Consider the following 15,559-nt stretch of genomic DNA (forward strand, 5'->3'; position numbering starts at 1 on the left):
CAACGATCATCAAAATTGTATAATGTGTAAATATTTGAAAATGTTTTGTTTGAGATGCCTGAATATATATAAAATGAAAAGAATTTAAAAAAAAGGTTTTATATACTGTAAGAAGATGCATAAAGATGTAAATAAGATGTAAATTAAGTGTAAAAAATTGTTTGTATTAAATGTAATATAAGCTAACTAGAGAAATAAAAAAAATAGAAAAAATGTATTAGAGAAGTCGTTCGGGTTAGATATCCAGGGGAGGGGTCAATAAATATAAGTGATTTTTCCACTCAAATATTTATTTAATATTACCCTTGACTGGTGCCTGAAGCGGAGGACTGATCACCTTTCCTTCATTCGTTAACTATTACAATAACACTGCATTTATATTGATGCAGTGCCTTATGCACCATCGGGTGCTGATATGGGTTAAAAAGAAAAAAATATGTATTTAATAGTACTGCTTCACGGTCTAGTTTCATAGAAATATGGTCGAGAATATTGGAATGAAAGTAATAAAACACGTATTAATCCATTGCACTGCTTACCATTATAGGGATGGTTCACCGGATGCTGGCCGTAGTGGTAAGCTAGACACGCCATGCGCCATCTGCAACACGGAATTCAATTAGAAACTTATCAAAACTAAGTGAGATCCGCCATTTTAAATTTCATCTTTTGGTTTCGTCACTCCCCGTTAATGTAATTACTTCGCAACTCCACGTCACTTTTAGGGAACGCTCGCACGGCAACATTTTAACATTAAAAAATATTATGAATACAAGAAGCGTCGGGCGCCTTTACTAGATTTAGAACATGGAAACGAATCACATATTTTATAAGAAGGATTAATTGAGATAAAATTATTTTAACACTCTTCTTATCATTTATCGTTCGCTTTGTGCAATACCACTTAAAAAACACTACTTTGTGAACACTGGTTTCAGAATAATCATTCCATCATCAGGTCAAATGTCGATAAAATAAAATTGTTATGGTCTGACTTTTAAACAAAAAGAAAATTTTGAAAAGATGATGGAATGATTATACCGAAACCGGTAGTCACAAAGTTGTGTTTTTTAATGTGGTATTACAAATAATGAACGATGAATGATAATGAGAGTGTTATTTTACCATACTAGAATGTTAACAATGCTTTTATTATACAAGATATAATTAATATTTATTACATTTATGTTCTTCACTGACATTTCATGGTGGAACTGCATTTTATATAATAAAACAACTAACAACAATATAGTTTCATCCAATTTACTTTGTTATAAAAATTATGAAAAATGTAAATAAGTAAAAATAATGAAGAAGTGAAAAAAAATGTAAAGTAATTGTTTTATTATTAATATATTTAAAATACGAGTTACATGTTATTCATTTTTGCTTTATCACACCTATATAAAAAATATCAGATTTTTTTTTCTGTACTATTAAAATTTATTTCAAAAACGTGGATACAGTTCATTATTATGAAGCTTCTTGACGGAGGCCTCTGCCGGAAATATTCTGCATCTTTCTGATTAAAAGTTACTGAAATTGTAACAGCTACAATATCATTAAACTGTTAGTGGAACACATAGAGGTAGCTTGGACTGGTCTCGAAAGTTAAAAATTGTATAAAACTAAATAAAAATATATTATACAATTTAAATGTATCATGTCTACGTAAACTATTCATTTATTGTTTGTATAATTCAGTACTTTTTAAAAGACAAATATTAAGTTTTTTTTTCGTATTCTTCAAAGCTGTCGTCAGACAAAATAGGTGCTCCTGCAAGGGAGCATTACACAGTGTCGTGCCTGTGCACTCTTCTCGGTTCCTATTTAGTTTCTTCTTAGATTTATAGGATCCTTTAATTACATAGGTTCCTGCTCTTCGCCATTTCCCAAATTAAACTGCTCGGGACAGATAAATTATGACACATTTAATAAAAAATAAATAAAAGGTTGTTTTAATTAGTGTAACGTTAATTATTTAATAAATGAAAGAAACGTGGGTAAATATCCTTGCACTAAATTATAAAAAAAATGTTGTTTTTAGTATCAAAGAAACGCACAGGCAATTTTAATTAATTATTATTTATACAAATCATGTTGTATTAATACAGATTCGCTAAGGAATCGAACCCAAGATGTCTTGCAAGGTAGGCAAACGCATCATAGTGCTCGCAATGTGTTTGGAAACATTTTGAGGGAGTCCAAATACTTGTATCACTCGTAAACAAGTGGAGCGTAATATATTTAAAAAAATAATACTTAATAAAAAATCTGGGTTTTGTCGACTAAGGAGTTATTTTTACATTTTTTTACTCCTCTTCATAGATGAAGATACCATAAATGCGGTGAATTAAAATAACTGGTCAAATAATAAGCTTTAAAAAAAATCATGTTGTCAGGCGTTTTTTAGTATGCAAAATGATTCAGAGTTCGGATCTTGCATACATCCAAATAAAAGGGTTTCTGCTAAAAAATCGCTTTCTCAATCCAACATGGTAGATGGTTGTTTTGAACATATATATACTGTATCACGAGGTTGATCACAAATTTGGGAGTTTCAAAAAATTCACAGTGTTGTTGTCAATCTGGGTAGAATGGCGAATGTTGCACGGGTGTAAAGTGATCAGTTAACCAGCCCATCACAGGTCATACGCCTTGTTAATACCCAGACTTCCGAATTCTTCTTCATCTATGTTAAGATGTCAAAAAACGTATGAGGCATTTATATGAGATAAATTCTATTTCAACCCTATCCGCACACAATGGTGCATAGGGCAGGCACTGCATCGTATTGAAGCAGTGTTAGCTTGATCGTTAAATGCACGAACGAAAGGTTATCAAATACCAATTACCAGTCCAGAGTGATATTAAATAAATATTAGACTGAAAAATCACTAATATTTATTTTGACCATCTTGGGACTCGAATCTGAGACCTTCGGAATAGCTCCCTTACCACTATACTATGGAAGCGGACAAAAATGAGATTAATATCGTTTTTATATGATATACAGCCATGGTTAATTTCAAAACCCCTTCATGTTTTCCCAATACGTTTAAACGCTAATGGTAATTTGAAATGGACACATTTGAAACAATGCCTGTTTGTAAGCAACAAAGTAATTTACGTCAAACGAAAAAAGGCTTTATTTTTCAGGATTTCGCTAAAGAGACCGTTAGTAGCATTACGAGTGGTGTAATAACGTGAAAAAGTAACGATTTGGGGGAGTTTTACGTCTGAATCGCCTCACACGCATATTTGCCCTAATAAAAAATTAATGTAAGATTCGAGCAACGAACGAGAACGTGAATTTCAGGTTTTGTAATAACCGAATTCCGTTTTGCGTTATAAAACAGTTGTTATAGAGAATTTAAAATTCTGAAATGTTTCCTGTATGAAGCTAACAATGGTTTTAGTAGAGATTATATAGTCTGTTTATATCGTGTAGTGACCGAAAAATTTATATAATATTATTTTATATTGTATTTTTCTCAAAACTGAACATAAACGTACAGCATATTTTTTTGCCTATTATTTTTTGACATCTCATCAAAGATGAAAAAGAATATGATCTGGGCTTTTACGGGGCTGACGACCATCATAGGCTGGTTAAAGTGATTACTTTAATCTGCCTTTGATAGTCGTCAGCCCCGTATATGCCCAGACTCCCATATTTTTCTTCACCTTTGATGAGATGTAAAAAAATAATACGAAAAATAACTCCTATAATTGGGGATAATCCAGATTTGTTAACAAGTATTTGGACACACTCAAAATATTGTAAATATTAATTTGCATTTATTTACAATTTCATTGACTTTCTGTAGTACTTCAAATAAATTAAAACCTTTTATAGAAATAACGAAAATATTTTGACATCTCAACAAAGATGAAGAAAACTATGGAAATTCTTCATCTGTGTTGAGATGTCGGCAATGTGAAATAACCCCTAAGTGAAACCCAGATTTGTAAACATAGATTTCAAAACATCCAACATTTAGTGAAGAAAATGGGTTATATTTGAATTTTTGTTGAGAATAAGGCGTTATGTATGAAGTTTGTAGTTTTTTCACAACATTTTAAGTATATATTTGGACCTATTCAAAATGCTGTGAAAATTGCCAGTTTTTGAGCTAATAAGTATATTGCAAATAAGTATGTATAAAGTTTTTATGCTAATAAGTATATTATTAATAAGTATGTTTACAGTTTTTGTTAGAAAAAGTTTATTGTTATAATAAATATGTTTACAGTTTTTGTGGTTATAAGTCTATTGTTGATAAGTTCATAGTTTTTGTGCTAGTAAGTATAATATTAATAAGTATGTATACAGTTTTTGTGCCAAAAAGTATATTGTTAATAAATATGTATACAATTTTTGTGGTTATAAGTCTATTGTTGATAAATATGTATACAGTTTTTGTGGTCATAAGTCTATTGTTTATAAATATGTTTACAGTTTTTGTGGTTATAAGTCTATTGTTGATAAGTACATAGTTTTTGTACTAGTAAGTATATTATTAATAAGTATGTATACAGTTTTTGTGCCAAAAAGTATATTGTTAATAAATATTTATACAATTTTTGTGATTATTAGTCTATTGTTGATAAATATGTATACAGTTTTTGTGGTTATAAGTCTATTGTTTATAAATATGTATACAGTTTTTGTGGTTATAAGTCTATTGTTGATAAGTACATAGTTTGTGTGCCAATAAGTATACCATAAGATCTCGGTCAAGAAGTATTTACTAACATACCTGTTAACCGAAACTAGATTTCCTGAAAAGATTTCCGGGCGCTTTCTCTGGTAAACACATTATGAAAGCATGCCATTATTACAAATAAAATACAGAGAATGGATTTTTTCCATACTTTTTCCTGACCGAATCGTATTAGGAAGGCATTAAATATGATTACAAATACCAATGGTGATATTACCTTTATATTTAATGCGGGGTTGTTTTTATTATTATTTAAATGGAAATCATGCTTTCATTTTTTATTTTTTTATTATTTATTGGAAATCCAACAGAATATTTACAAAAAAATGGCATAATATAATAACAAAAAATTCCATTTACAGGTTTTCACATAAGTAATCTAAAAATAAAGAAATAAACTGACATAAATAAAAGTATAACTTTATAATAAACTAACATTAAATGTTTTTATCAAATAATATAAATTTTCTTTCTCAAATAGTCAAATAGACATCAACAATATTCCTCTTAAACGTATTAAAAGAAACATTATTGATGTCTTTTTCATTAAGCATTACATTGCACATATCGCAGGCTTGATATAAAAATGAATTTTGGTAGGACTTGGTGTGAATATTAGTGATTATAAATAAAGTTTTATTTCTGTTCTGTGCTCCCGGGACTGTAAAATTGATGAGTAATAAAAGCTCTGGGCAATCTACATAATGATTTAAAATTGTTAAATACACATATTTAATAAATTAGTTGAAAGTTCAAGGGTAAATTCAAGAAATACACATTTGAATGTTAACAAAGTAATAAATTTTGTGTACATATTTTCAAATATTACTTTACATAATAATTTTTTTTTCGTATTTAGTGATGATTTCTTTTTGTTGATATTTCTACAATATAGAAAACAGAAGCTAAACAATGTGCAAAATGGAGTTCTAGTAAATATCTTAAGATATGGAAAATAACTATAGAATAAGCACAACAGGGAAAAAATATATTGGATGGTAAAATAATGAAAAACTAGACTCTATAATAGAAGCTTTGAGGATTATTTCTTATATAAACTGCAAAATAAGTACGAATCCAATAAATTCTTCCATTTCTTGATATTGCAGTCATTTTGTAGTTATATATATCCAGTTTCAATTGAAATTTCACTTAGGGAATACCACTATTTCTTAAAATTTAGTGCCTCGTGTTTTGATGCATTCATAAAAAAGGAATAACCCCCAAAGCCTTTTAGATTCTTATTTACAGGTGTGATACTAAGGATAGGAAAGGTAAATGTGAAAAAAATATCACAAACACACAGACCAATTGAAAATATATCTTTCTTGAATTTATTTTGCAATTGGTGGGAATCGAACCCGCGACGCTAGTTTTGCCATCGAGCGTCTACGTATACCCAACTACGCCACAGTGCTTGTCAATATCAAACCATTATCATTTTGCGACACAAATATCTTTAATGTAGTTTTATAATGGATTAATAAATAAATAAGTTTTCAACATTTTGAGTGTGTCCAAATACTTGTTCACAAAAATCTGGATTGTCACCCATTACATGAGTTATTTTCATTTTATATGTTTTTTTGACATCTCATCAAAGATGAAGAAGAATATGGAAGTCTGGGCATTTACAGGGCTGATGACGGTCGTCCCCAGACTTCCATATTCTTCTTCATCTTTGACGAGATGTCAAAAAAATAATAATATGAAAATAAATAAGAGTTTTTAAAATATGCGACTTAAAGATACGAAAATTTATACCATATGTATTTCGATTTCATACGACATATATTTACGACAATAATAGGCTATGATAAATGTTTCGTTGTAATTGACTATAAGTTTGATATGAACCAAAGTTGGCAGTATTACAAACCACCATTCACGATGCGGCTTCCCAACTTCGGACCTGTCGCGTGTCGCAGCTTTCAGTCCGAACAAAGCCTTGTGTAAACGGTTAACTTCACATTTCCACAGACCCAATCTGGGTCCGGCTCCGCAGGAGAGTTTTGGGCGATAATTTGGGAATTTATCACTACCAATGAATACAGTTTGTGGACTAATGTCTCCCAATTATTGAACTTTGACTCGAGAAGTGGAACTGCGAGGAAACAATTCCGCGGTGGAACTACCGCAGTACGTGGAACTGGGAGTAATTAATTATAAATTCATAAGTTGAATTGAATCAACTTCTCGGGAGAACTATTTTGTTGATCAATCAATGCAGGTTACTAGTTAGTTATCTCTCAACTTCGACGATACAGCTTGCAAGACAATGGATCTACGTTCTACTTTAACATACTTAAATGAGTATATGACGTAAAGCAATATCAAGAGTCAATGCTTTAAGTCAAAACACTACCTTTTCTGGAATGTTTTTTTTCCAAATGCTTTGTGGCACATTTTATTAAACAATATAAAATAAAACAAAAACTTTGTTTTAGACGACTTTTATTGTTGATATTATTAACATGAGTACAGTTTATGATGTCACCTTAACATGCTTAAATTTACTATTTTACTATCCGTCAAGATAACCATAACACAAAATGTGGCACTCTTGCATGAGGCAATACTGTGCATATTGCTAATTTTACCCGTCGTAAGTCGGCAGTATTGTCAAAATTTAGTTGGAAAATTATCACTCAAATCTCTGAAATGTTCAATTGTATTATACCAGATATTGAGTTTTATTTCATTACACACTACCAGTTTCGAAAACTATAGATTTTTACATCAACAGGTGATTACAAAAACCAATCATCTGTAGTTTTCATGAAAACATCTAGGTTTTCAGACTAGTCGGGGGTAATGAAATAAAACTCAAAAAATCATATTATACAATACAGGAGACATTTTGATATTGCAAAGGGAAAAATAAAACATTACCCATAATTGAACGATAGTATTTTCCCAAATAAAAACATTTGCACTGAATATTTCAAATTACTATGAGTACGAAGATATGATTGAGATGGAAGTATGGAAGTCTGGTCATTTACATGAGTTACGACTTGTCATCGGCTAGTTTACTCTGAAAAATATTTTTTGTCATTTTAACAGTACTGTATTTTTCTTCAACGACGAGGAAAGGAGCGATCGGATAATTTATCAAACGATTTGGCACCTCTCCAGAAAATCGTTGGAGGTCGAAAAGGGATTTAAGGAACACTAACTATATGTAACATCGACGCTTTTTGGGAATAAATTAAATAGAAGCGTAGAATCCCATTTTAAGTTTAAAAAATTGTGGAAAATTGAAGTAATGTAAATATTCATTGTTTTTTTTAAAACAAATAACGAAATTTTTAAATTATTTGTTTGTTTTGAATTTGAGAATTGAGTAATAACACATAATTAATATGTTTCACTCACTTACAGATTTATCTGTTTGAATTGTACGAGTAAATATAAATTCAATTAGTGTTTTGATTTTAGACCAAAAATCTAACCAAATTGTTTGTTTTATTGATATTAAATCAATACATATTTTTAATTTTATATGTTCACTTATTTGTGGATAGTTAAATAAACATTTAATAAACTTAGCATAAAATATATATCTCATTTTTCGAAAGTTAAATTTGTTAAATTCGATTGATTGATTCGGCAGTCACTTTGTGGTAATATCTATCAATTTTTAATTTAATTTTACTTGGTACATTACTGATTTCAGTTTTTTTGTTATCGAAAGAAATATTATAATACATTTTGAGAAAAAGTGATATTTACCATGTAAAATATAATTAAAAATTGTTGAATATGGTTTCATTTGCTAATATTCATTACTATCTATCATTAGATTCCTAACTGTCCCTCAAACCTCCAACCCTAGTTTTTCCCTCTACCTCCTCCCCTTGACTCCATTTTTCCTTTGCCTTTCTCATTATCATCAATTTATAATTTATGTATTTTTAAATGTTCAAGTACTATCTACCCTCTGATTGCAAACAGCTATATATAGCATCAAACGTTTTGACCAATATCACTAGTCTATTTTTGGCTGATTGGAAGATATTGCTTTGTAGCAATAAGCCCGCTAATGTACTTATTTCTTTTCTGTAGGTGAAGTTTAAATAAATAAAATAAATAAATAAATAAATATTGTCCACAACATTTTGAGTGTGTCCAAATACTTGTTCACAAAATCTGGATTATCTCCAATTATAGGAGTTATTTTCTTATAATTTTTTTTGGCACCTCATCAAAGATGTTGAAGAATATGGAAGTCTAGACAGTTACGGGGCTGACAACCGTCATAAGCTGGTTTAAGTGAACACTTTACATACTCACATACTAATAAAAGAGTTTCAGCTCAATAAAAAAGCTTCTATTCATCTCACCAATAGATGTCTCTAGTGAAGTTCTAGTGATTCAAAAACAACATTTCGAAATTGGTTCATATATATAGAACTTCCAAGAATTTCAGTTGTGCGGTTGTCAATAATGGGTAGAATTGGTGAATGTTACACGTGTGTAAAGTGACCACTTAAACCAGCCTATGACGGTCGTAATAAATATAAAAAATAATATTCAGCTCCATTTGAAATTTTACAGTGAAAATGTCGTAAAGATTGTTAAAAATGAATTATGTAGGAGATATTTGTCGCACATAGTGCCAGCTAAGTGATTAGAATTTGTAAACAAAGGAATATAGATCGATGTTTGTGAAATAATAATACCAGGATAGCAGCATGGCAGAGGTGTGTTGTGACCAAATTTACTACCGGTATAATAGCTGCAGTGCGACGCATAAACTATTCTCTGTGCAACATTGCAGCAAAAATTATTCGGCTTTATTAGAACTGGCCATTAGTTTCAATTTCCTATGACTGAAACGTTTAATAACGCTGAAAGTATGACGAGCAATATCGCTGGATTTGCTTGTAATTTTATTATTTATTCTCATCGATAACTGGAGCTTTACTATTAAACATAATCAAAGAATATTGTTTTGGATTCAATAAAGAGGATTTCGTTCATATAAGCTTTTTAGATGTATTAAAGTTTATAGTATTATTGTACATATTTAGTATAATTTATAGTAGGTCGAAACAATCGGCGGGTTTGTATGAGGAGATGCAGGAACGTGGAAGAGGCGAAGAATGTTTGCAAAGACAGAGTGGTGTGGCGTTCTATTCTCTCTGCCTCCCCCTGCGGGGAAGCGGCGTGATGGTTGGTTAGTTAGTTTTTTTTTATAAAGGTAGGTATTCATAAGATTTTTGCCTTAATGTGTGGAAGTAAAGCATATAATTGGCAAAAGAAGGATAAAAGTGGACTGCGAAATGCAGTGAAAATGCGATCTCTCAGACAAATGTGCGTCAAAACGATGAGTGATAGATATTCAAATGGTAAAATGAGACAAAAATGTTGGGCTAAGACTAGCAATATCGATAAAATAAACATAGGTGTGTTGGGATGGCGTGGGTATGTTTTAATTAAATGAGTGAAGAAAGAATAGTATTAAAAAATATGGGGTGAATGTAGTTGGAAATAGAAGCAGAAGAGGACAGAGAAAACCTTGAATGTGGTCAAGTCAAGAGCCGGAATGATTGGCAGGTATGTATGTTTGTATGAGGAGGTACATAAATGTGGAAAATGCAAAGATTATTTGAAAAGATTGAAAATATTGGTGTAGCGTTCTTTTCTCTCTGCCTACCCCTGCGGGGAAGCGGCGTGATGGTTATTTAGTAAAAGTACCCCATGCATCGGTAATAATGTGTCAAAAAATATACGATTTCATTCGTCTTTGATATCATACTATTGAAACACCATAATACCAGGTTTGCAGAACATTGAGGAGGTGTGTTGCGTTCGTTTTACGGAGTTGTACTAAAACCCGGCACAGCGGTCGCCGTGGAGATTTATCCAACCTATCTTAATACAATACTGCGCCGAGCTAGGATACATCTTGCATACATACTGCCACATATTTTAAACGGCAAGCCGTAAAAATACCGTCGATTCCCGGCAAATCCAAGAGCTTTATTCCTTTCTGCGGTGTGGCCAAACGTACCTTTAACTTTGGCGCCGACTCGGCCGCGTTTTAAAAGAGATTTCACCCCTAAACTAGCTGTACTCCTGGGAGTGGTAGACTCGATAGGGGATAACTCTTTATAGCTATTTCCGGTGTTACGTTTAATCGAGAATTAAATCGAATCCGACTACAATGCCAGATGTTTCTGTGGTTTAAAAGCATTGCCACAGAACTTGAATCGTTCAAAAATACTGAATAAAGTGTCAATTTATATAAACCTATAATAACTGTACCCTGACATGAGTTGCTATGGTTCATAACATTTTGAGTGTGTCCAAATAGTTTTGGTCCAAAGTTTCTCGGTTTGAATCCACTTTACTACAATTTGATACCTATTTCTAATAAAAAACCGCTAAGGCTCATAGAAATAGTATGAATCTGAAGTATTTTTTTAAATAATAAAAATACAAATGTTTGTCTTTTTAATCCAAAAAAACATTGACAAAGAAGAATATGGAGTGTTTTCTAGGCTTACGAATTATCATAGGCTGGTCAAGTGATCACTTTATACACGAGCAACATTCACCATTCCAACCATGATTGTCAACCACACAACTCAAATTTTTGGAGCTTCTAGATATATCATTTATCTCATGTCACGGTTAATGTAAGTTTACAAAAGCCATCTATGTTGCATTGAAAAAGCTTTTACTTACCAGAGAGCCTTTTATTTGGATGTATGTAAGATATGTATGTAACTTGGTTAGTTAGTAAGTAGAAAATAAATATCAGTAATTGATACACTGATATTTAATTTATATATATAGTACTGCCAGTTTCATTGCCTTATGTTATTGAGAATATCTAATTAACCATCGCGCCGCTTCATTGCAGGGGTAAGCAGAGAGGATGGTATGCCACGCCACTCTGTCTTTGCAAACCTCATACATACCTGCCGAGTATTCCAACTTCTGTGCTAATCACTTTCAAGTACATATTTGAAGAACTTGATCATACCAAGCTTACCTCGGTCATCTTCCAATAATATTTGCCTCATAAATCTCTAAATAAGTATCATGATAAAAAGTGCCCTATGCACAATTTGGCGCGAATAATGATGTAATATGAAGTTTATTATCATGAAATAATAACAAAAATGTATAAAAGATATTTGTTTTAAAATAACATTCGGATTATCGACCCGAATGTTGTAACAAAGGCGATTTTAAGGGATGAAATTCGGATATTGTCATTAATAATTATGAATCTACTTGGGAGCATCCTCAGCATAATTTGTACAATCCCAAAGGTATACCCGAAATAAACAGTAGGAAACTGAACCGTTTATTGAGAAAATAGCGATCGTATAGCACATTCGGCAATATCGTCCCATCGTTACATTCCTAGAAGTGTAGAAAGTGGGGTATTATGGCAGTGAGGATGTGTGCATAAAAGAAAAATGGCCAATGTCTGAATTTTCTGAAAGGCCTTTTGTTGTGGAAATTCTTTAATAATTTTAATCTCTCAAAAAGAGCTTAAACACTTAAATTAAAAACTGTGTGTAAAATTCACAACAACTTGGGTATGTCCAATTCCTTGTTCACAAATCAAGGTTTCTCCCATTTGGATTTTATTTTTTTATTTTTACATAATGACATCTCCACATAGATAAAGAAGAATATGGATGACTGAGTATTTACAGGGCTTACGACTTGTGGTTGGTTAACGTGATCACTGTAACAGTGTAACATTCACCATTCTACCATGATTAATAACTGCACTACTCAAATTTTGGAACTATTTTGTGATACCCGCTTCACCCACAACAAAGAATTGGTGGTTTCAAGAGTCAACAATAAATATGGAAGTAGAACACTTCAACAAAAAGTTATTTTTTTTAAATTTAAACACTTGAAAATACCACTTAATGAGTTTTATTTATATATACGACTAGTTTCGAAAACTTACAGATGTTCTCATCTTCTGGTAGAAATTTAAACTAACGAGCAAAAATATATTTAGGGGTATATATATATATATATATATATATATATATATATATATATATATATATATATATATATATATATATATATATATATATATATATATATATATATATATATATATATACATATATATATATATATATATAAATATGTATATATATATATATATATATATATATATATATATATATTTATATATATATATACATATATATATATATATATATATATATATATATATGTATATATATATATATATATATATATATATATATATATATATATATATATATATATATATATATATATATATATATATATATTTATATATATATATATATATATATATATATATATATATATATGTATATAAATAAATATATATATATATATATATATATATATATATATATATATATATATTAATTAATAAATAAAGGGAAGGGGGGGTGTTAAGGAACAAGATTTTTTGTAAAAGGAAACAGATAATAATGGTGACGTATTCTGAAACAACATATTATTAATCAACGTTTTATCTGAATTACAATTGTTACGTATTTCTTAATTATATTCAATATAAAGTTGCGATTATTTTTAATTTGTTGCCGGAGAAGAGAGAGAGTAAGAGGGCAAACAAAAACAAAATGGTTAAATGATCAATAAGCAATATTGTAATAATAAAAAATTAGTTTTGCTTTTTTTGTACGTATATTATGTTAAATCAGACAGAAACAAAATAATTTAACTATTTACAGGGCTTACGAACTGTCATAAGCTGGTAAATTGACTTTATACACTTTATACACGTGAAATATTCATCATTTTATCCATGATTTACGACAGTACTTTGAAATCATAGATATGTGATCAATCTCATGACACTTTACATCATTAAAATAATTATTTACTTTTAATGATTTTACCAGAGACCCTTTTATTTAGATGTTTGCAAGATTCGGAACCTGAATTATTTTAATACACTAGGAAACACCTAAAAACAAGATTTCATTTTTTATGCGGCTTTTATTTTTACCATTTTTTTCACATGAAGTGAAGGAAAAAAGAACTCCACCGATAAGACAAATAAGGTGTTTTGTTGGGTGTCCAATTTTTTTATAAATGCTTTTTTATATGTAGGTGTATAGAAAAATAAAAATAACCTTAAAATTAACCTTACTGGTAACCCAAATGAAGATACAACATGACGAAAAGTACTCATAACTACACAAAACAGGCAAACTCCAGAATTAATGCCCTAGTCTCTTATTAGCTTTCGTGGACATGATTCACTTGTATTCTGAATCCCGACATGTATGAAAGGTATGGTAATTTCCGCCCATGGGCGAATTTCACATGTTAATAACGCACGGAACGCACGGATCGCAAACGTGAAGCGCCGATAGCATTAAGTAATTATATAATATGGAAATCGGGGTAAGATATTACAGTATTAGATGATAATAATATATGATGTCGTACACAACAATTTGTAGTGTAATTATTATGTTTGCCAAATCGACGTCACTATAGTCTGTACGTTTTGCAAAAACAAAACTTGATAATAAAATAAGTGATATTGTGTAAAACAGGCATTACATTTATTTTCACTTTGAAAAGATTACAAAATAAATAATCACATATGTGTGCGACAATACACTGCTAGAATTCATTATTTAAAGTGTATCAATCAAGCATTTCTGTATTTTTAACTACATAACTTAAGTAAACTTAAAATTAACTTTTATTTAATTTTTTAAGTGGTATTAACTTTGTCGAGTAACGCGATTATTGAAATAAAAAAAAAAACTCACTGTTTCAGTATATTAATGAAAATTATTAACAAGTTTTGAGAACTACACGTGTCCTCATCGAAAGGTGAAAATAAAATCATTTGGTATTTTTACCTATTGATAAGAACATTTGTAATTTTTAAAACTAGTCACGTTTACATTAATATACTCAAAAAAGTCTAAAAAGTGTTATATTTAAAATTTTTTTATTTTAAAGCATTGTTAACTTATGGTATAGAAAAGAGAGTGTTATATTTATATATCAAAATCATAATGTTATTCAAATCTATAAATGTAATGCCAAATATTTAAATGGTAGGTCCCGTTTTGTAAAAATAAAGTTTATTTTTCCATATATTTATTAATGAGAATATCTGCAGTTCTCGAAATTTGTCGTATTTAGATAAATAAACTCAATTAAATAATTTAATAAAAGTGTTTAATTAAATGTATTAAAGTTTTTTTAACATTATTATTTCGACAACTGACTTGGCTACTTTCAAGTAATTGAAATACTTCTCATGTCAAGTTTTCCTCGGTTTTCCTCGCCTTCCTCTTTATTACTAACATAATTTGGGTTCTATCACTTATTTCATTAATGTGTTCAAACCATTTCAATAAAAAAATATGGATAATGCTTATCTCTATATCGTAGTCGTACAGGAGAAAGTGACCAACTGCCAAAACGTAAAATGTTCAGGAGGGCCATTTAAGTCACTTTTGCTTGGCAACAAAATAAACATCAATGCAGTTAGTCATTTTTACCAAGTCAATATATTATACTTCCAAGTTTAAAATCCTTTGGAATTTTTTCAGGACAATATTAAGCTAGTAACATATCAAATAGTCAATGATCACGTTTTTGTAAAACAATGCACTTGGACACTTTCTCCTGTTTGACTACGATATGTTTGTCATTTGCATACTTTTAAAGTACTATTTGTGGTCACCCCTGAATTTGTTTTAAGGGTAACGGTTTTCAACTGAACAGACTATAGTTGGAATATAATAGGAACACACGTCACAGACATCAACCAAATTACTGGCTCAGTG

At 30.1% G+C, this 15,559-nt stretch overlaps 1 protein-coding gene across 1 annotated transcript in view; it reads right to left on the minus strand.

Annotated features, from left to right (window-relative positions):
• Positions 1 to 15,559, minus strand: part of kek3 (leucine-rich repeat, immunoglobulin-like domain-containing kekkon 3 protein) — a 290,573-nt gene that overhangs the window by 109,454 nt on the left and 165,560 nt on the right. Inside the window, exon 2 of the mRNA XM_088265495.1 lies at positions 540 to 601. The gene's annotated coding sequence lies outside the window, so the exon portion shown is untranslated. The remainder of the gene's footprint in view (positions 1 to 539; positions 602 to 15,559) is intronic.

Source organism: Brachycentrus maculatus, unplaced genomic scaffold (assembly GCF_059751285.1).
Source record: "Brachycentrus maculatus isolate JH-2025_06_01 unplaced genomic scaffold, ASM5975128v1 h1tg000247l, whole genome shotgun sequence".
Taxonomy (NCBI): domain Eukaryota; kingdom Metazoa; phylum Arthropoda; class Insecta; order Trichoptera; family Brachycentridae; genus Brachycentrus; species Brachycentrus maculatus.